Source organism: Lagopus muta, chromosome 6 (genome assembly GCF_023343835.1).
Source record: "Lagopus muta isolate bLagMut1 chromosome 6, bLagMut1 primary, whole genome shotgun sequence".
In the NCBI taxonomy this organism is placed as follows: domain Eukaryota; kingdom Metazoa; phylum Chordata; class Aves; order Galliformes; family Phasianidae; genus Lagopus; species Lagopus muta.
Window position 1 is genome coordinate 33,936,848 of NC_064438.1, and position 6,088 is coordinate 33,942,935.

Genomic DNA, 6,088 nt, shown 5'->3' on the forward strand with positions numbered 1-6,088 from the left:
ACCTTACACTCTTGGATAATCTAAAATTAAGACACTGAAAGCATTCACTGGTAAAATTATCCAAAGGTTATTTTGGGTGAGTCATTTTAACAAGCAGACTGCTCTTCTTTAGGATTAATAGTACGCGTCAATAAGAAGTTCACTCTGTTGGTCAGTCACAATTGATTCACAGAATTCGTACTGCCAAGCCCTCTCAAATTTATTTTCAATTGACAAGAATACTAATGAAAATTCACGGGATTGAAGGAATTCTTGACTACTGACAGTCTTTCTCCCAACCTATTCCATGTGCTAAATGCATTTATTCCCAGACAAAGTGGCATTCTACATGATGTACTTATCATACTTGTGGATGAAAAGCATATTTAAGGATAATTCTCCAGACAGCAGGGAGAAACTTGGTAGCCAAACAGTAAAAAAAAAAAAAAAAGCTGGAATTTCATGATTACAATCTCTCAGACATTGCCAGCTAAAGATGGAAGAAAAGTCCATCTTTTTGAATTTTCAAGTGGAGATACAGAATGACTTCAGACTTTCTTATATGAGCCAACTGCAGGAGATCAGCCATTTGAAATATCCTCTCTTCTATCTGACTTACCATTTGGTATGATTAGTTTTATATGTATTTTGATATAAACACAAGTTGCAGCTGCATCTCTTTTCTGAGTTCCCAAATAAGCTGTAGATCAGCACAGTAAATGCAGAATTTCAAATAAATGAATACTGTATTGTTTTCCACAAGTTATGCAGCAGAGTTCTAAGAAACACGGGTTTACAAAATGTATTAAAAAGACCAGTTCTGAACTTTTCTATTTGCTTTTTAAATTTCACTCCCGAGCTGCTCCCCCTGCACAGTTCTAATATTGTGGTCTTACAGCTATATATTAGAACCTTCTCCTCCTTATTCTCCTATTACACTCCTACATTAGAGAGTGAAAAAAATTTAAATGGAAGAAAATAGCTCTTAATAGGAGTAACTTTCCAAGCCTTGGGTTTTAGAACTATCAATTTTATAACAGATTTATTTATTTGTAACTGTTTGCGTATTCGAAAAGAGTAAGTGGTGTATTCTCTTGATAGTGAACCAAGAAAAGTATATACTCAACAAGTCATCTCCTGCTATTTTTAATCATTTGCCTAGCAAAGTTTCAGATCTTGGGCAATTTGCAAAATGAGAAAAGTCTAGACAGTGATAGATTGTGTTAGTGAGCTTTAGCTCTAAATTTCTGCAGTGAGATAACACTCAGCCAAACTTATTTCTGTTCTCAAAGATGATCTTCCTCTGTAGAATGAGAAGATAGCAAACTAAACACAGAATGCTCACCTCAGGCCAGCAGAGCTCATAATCATTTGAACAATCAAGATTTAAGATTATCTAAGCATCTCCGTGCTCAGGCAGAAATACTAAAGAGGTTTTAGAACAAATTTCCTGCAGCTACATACAAAAAGCCAGTAACAACAAACAAAAATTACCCATATGCCATCAGTGAATAATTGAGCCTTAACTGTTGTTAGCTCGTCTTTTCCTTGTATTTATCCATAAACTTAATGCAACACCACATTGGCCTTTTCCTCTCAGATTTTTTACTGTGACCAAAATAATAATAATAATAATAACTCCCTGAGACCTTTCTGCCTTTTACTTAGCAGAGAGTTCACTGGGGCCATCACCAACTTTCTTCTGCTTTTGTATGACTCCAGAACAAATCCTTCTTCCTGAAATTTGTATATTAGCATCTAAATCTTTTGAAAAGAGATGAAATGTTCACAATCAACAAAACTGTAGTATGATCTGCATCCTAGAAATGAGATCTTCATTTATATGTAATTCACAGGCATTTATGTGGCGCACAGAACACTTAAATACTCTTCCCGAAGAGTACAACAACCTTTTCACAGGGGAATGGAACCTTGTTTCCATTTTTCTTGTTTGGTTCTCATGAAAACAAAGAACAGTGATCTACAGTTGTCTGAGCAGACAAAATTAGCATCTGTATTTTCACAATTAAAACCAAATTACTTTTTAATTTTATTTTTTTTAATTGACCCTTCATCAGGCCAGCTTCCCTTTTGATGAGTGAAGCTTTGACCTTCTATCCGTAAAAATGTTGAGTGTCTTACCTGTATTCATAGTGAACGGTGTTCACAGCATCAATATTAAAGGAAAATATGATTAAGTGGATATTAGGTCAAAGGCATTTGAAGTAAACTGTGATCGTTAACTGCCAGTGACAATTCATAGATGTGTTCTCAGTGTTTCCAATATCTGAAGCTCTTTATAACATTCTCATTAAAGATTAGCAAAAGAATAACAAGTCCAGAGTTCACGTGTTTGTTTGTTTAACAATCATATCTCCAGTAGGGTTCTCCATGAGCTTTTACAATAAATAACATGCTCTTCAAGTAACTGAAAGAACAAAAACTTTCTTCAGCTAGCCATCACCTAAGGTAATCTTCTTTTTGACTTTCAGGTGCTTGAGAATTATTTCTTCTGCATCCACTGACTACTCCCTCATCTGAGTGTTCTTGGATAGTTGAAGATAACCTGATTCAAGAGGTGCTGAAGTGAACTAGAGTACTCACACAATCAGCTTTGTGACTTGCTTAGTTTTTACTTTACGAGTTATTTGATTACAGTCTGCCTAACTGAACTTTCATTTGTTCACTAGACTTCAGTAGCTTGTTTACTTCTACTACAGTCTACTACTTGTCTACTACTACTACAGTAAACTTAACAAAAAATATAATCCCTTTAAAGGAACATCCCCTAACCTCTTTTAAAATAAGCACTTGATTTAAATGCTCAAAGAAAATGTTTCATGTTCTACTTAATCTATGTAGATACAATACTTGTCTGAGGTTAGTTAGGAATTCTATAATCCAGGCTACCTATCTCCAAATTTATATAAATACCTGTAATCAAAAATGAACATCTCAATAAACTTTAAACTGTTTTAAAGACCTAAAAAATACTGAAACACTTTGACCTTCAAAAACAAAGCAGGAGTAAAGCCCCATCTCATTTTCCTAACTATATTTTTCCTTTAAACCTGTAGAGGGAAATAAACAGAATTATATTGGAGTATCTTAGAGGTCTCTAAAACAAAACTATTTCCCTTTAGAAAAAAAAAAAATTACATGCTTGAATTTTCAATAAACCATGTAAAAAAATAATTTTTCTCTAAGCTGGGGCAATGTTTTTCTGTCCTTTAAAAAACAAGATGCATCCCACTGCTGAAAAGATATTGTTTCTGGTTGTTTGCATTTTAGTCAAATACTTCACAAAGAATGACCATCATTACCCACCATCTGCAATAAAGAACTCTACAAAATACTTTCTGCAAAGCAATTTAACTGACATTAAATATAATTCAAACACAAAACAAAATATAAACTATTCAAGCAAAACAGAACATTTATAGCCACAGGCTAGTGTTTGCTCAGTTGGAATGGGAGATAATAAGTGGAAGTTTTCCTGCCTTCAATTTACAAGATGATAAAGGAGAAACTTAAGCTTCTTTAATTAACCACAACTTTTTGGTCATTACATGTAGAGGTAGTGCAGCACAAGTTCTTTCTCAGCTTCATAAGGGATAAAAGATAAAATGCATATAATCACTTTCACCTCAATATTGCAGTTACTCTCCCAGGGTTTGCCTACTAAATACATCTGTTTTGCCCTTAGCAGAGCACTAGCCATGGGTCACAGTGTTCGAGATTTAAACTTCTAGCTCAGGGAAGAAAAATTATAAGCAATTCAGTTTATGTCCTGTTTCAAAGGTCAAGGAATGGAACAGAGTAGTATTGCATTTATATAGACACATTAAACTCCTTACTCAGAATGATCACAGCAACGCAGACAGTATTTGAGTTCAGCTGGGTGAACTACACGGTCTCACAGCAGGAGAAGTATCACTTCTAACTGCTGCAGCTCACATACCTGCTTATTATCTGAGCAGCCCAGTACCAGGAGACCTGAAATTGCTGTTTTGTGAGGAAATTCCTGCTGCCAAGAGGTGGTATGTTTGAGTTTTGAAAGATACTGAGAACAGTCAGACCTGATTTTAGATCAAAACATTCAAACAAGGACCAGAAAAATATAACAGAAGAACTAGGGGAAAAAACAAACAAAACAAAACAAAAACAGAATCTTGTGTTTGGTGGTAGATAGTGAGCTAATACTTTTCAAAGGGCTACATGAAAGCAAAGGAACTAAGAGAATCCATAGTAAAAAAAAAGTTGGCCACTTTTATCCTAAAGCCAATTCAAAAAATAAGAAACTGATTAGATCTTATTTTATTTTTATTAATACCTGTGCATGTGTGCATCTCTCTAAAAGCTTAACAAGCAAGGCCATGTCTGTGCATCTCCATACATGGGCTGGAGGTCTAGACAGCCTCCATACTTCAAATGCTTAGAGGAGTTTATTTGTCAGGAGTTTATATCAATATAGAAAAATGTTTGCAGCTCCATGATTTAAAAATAACAACAAAAAAAGAATAGAAAATAAAAGAAAAAAAAAAAACACATTTAAATGTCTATTCATCACTTGGAAGGAAGAACTCTGGGTAGGAGTACTTAATAAAAAATAAATAAATAAACAGAACATGTCAGCTGACTCAAAATTGAATATTCTGTACTTGAAGATTATCAGCGTACAACAAAAGAATGTATCCATTATAAAATATGGGGGAAACATAACAACATCCTTTCTTCATACAGTAGATCACTATTTAGGACGTTTATCCTGAGTGTGGGAGGCTGGGGCTTAACTCCTGACTCTCAAAAGACAAAATAAAAGCTCACCATTTCCACTGGCAATATGCCACTTTCTCACTTCCTTTTAAATAGTCAGGGTGCCAGAGAGAGTACAGGAAGAATTACAGTAGGATCAAATTCACAGAGAAGGATAGAATTTGTTCTGGACTCTTCATATAGCAGGAGGATATGAGATTACTGGATACAGTGGGATACCCACCATGCTGAGTATTTAGGAAAACTGACACAATTTGTTAAAAATCACCTCTTTTTTTTTTTTTTTTTAGCAAAACAGCCTCTAGTCTTTGTTCTGTTTCACACTGACAGATGCCATTGTTATTTTTCAGATTTATCCACTTCAAGGATATGTGCAATAATCAGTTATTCTGGATATATCTAATTAAAATCTATGCAAAACAAAAGCTTTGGACAACAGACAGAAGTATGCTAACCCTCAGATATACAAGCCCTAAAGGAGAAATGGAGACAATATCAAAGACCAGAAATCTCAGGCCATTGATTGGCCATTGAAGGATCCACTCAGAGCATTGCAGAGTTCAACCAGAACCTCTTCAGAACTTCAACTTTCTGACTGGTAAGTGAAAATGTTGATTTTCACAAGACTAGTAGGAGTAAAAAAAAAAAAAACAAAAACAAAGCAGACTTTTATGGGATATATTAGAGTGCTTGTGTGATTCTGAAAAAAGCATTATATATATTTTGGGAATAGGCTAGGGAAAGAGTATGATGTAGGTACATTGAGGACAACTGAGAGGAAGTGGGACAATGGGGACCAACTGCGTGAAAACAAGTGGCTGGTCAGCAGCCATCTTGCCAAGTTTTCTGCTCAATCACTTCAGCCTCTCTTATTAAGCTCTTTTATTAAGTTCTTTATTTGTGTGTGGCTAGCAAATTTCAAGCCAGGGAAGCTTATGAAGAGGATAGGGGACACGGTGAGTGGAGACAGCTTAGGTCTGAGGCCAAGTACTGCACAGACTCCACGTTTGACAGGTAAGTTACTGGGGAGAATATGAATTTTCAGAGACCGTTTTGGATGGTGGGATAAGGTGGGACTGCGGTCAACAGTGTGTGTGTCTATTCCATGACAGCAGCATTGAAACAACAAAGAATTTATGTAAAAATTAAATACAAAACTTTATTATTTGAAAAATCCCATTTTACTATCACAAATATAATTGTCTATGCGAGCTTCCCATCAAGTACAGAAAAAACAAATCAGCACTCCAGTCTTACAGGGGGGATACATAGAATAGTATTTTCTTCTTGAAGTGAATTTCTCAGGGAAAAACAAACAAACCAATCCCGTTTC

The 6,088-nt window shown here is 35.2% G+C and overlaps 1 long non-coding RNA gene across 2 annotated transcripts in view; it reads left to right on the forward strand.

The window, feature by feature from the left end:
• Positions 1-5,343, forward strand: part of LOC125695048 (uncharacterized) — a 201,511-nt gene extending 196,168 nt beyond the window's left edge. For both annotated transcript variants that reach the window (XR_007377789.1, XR_007377790.1), the window contains exons 5-6: positions 2,472-2,557; positions 5,106-5,343. This is a non-coding gene — a long non-coding RNA (uncharacterized LOC125695048). The remainder of the gene's footprint in view (positions 1-2,471; positions 2,558-5,105) is intronic.
• The last annotated feature ends 745 nt before the right edge of the window (positions 5,344-6,088 follow it).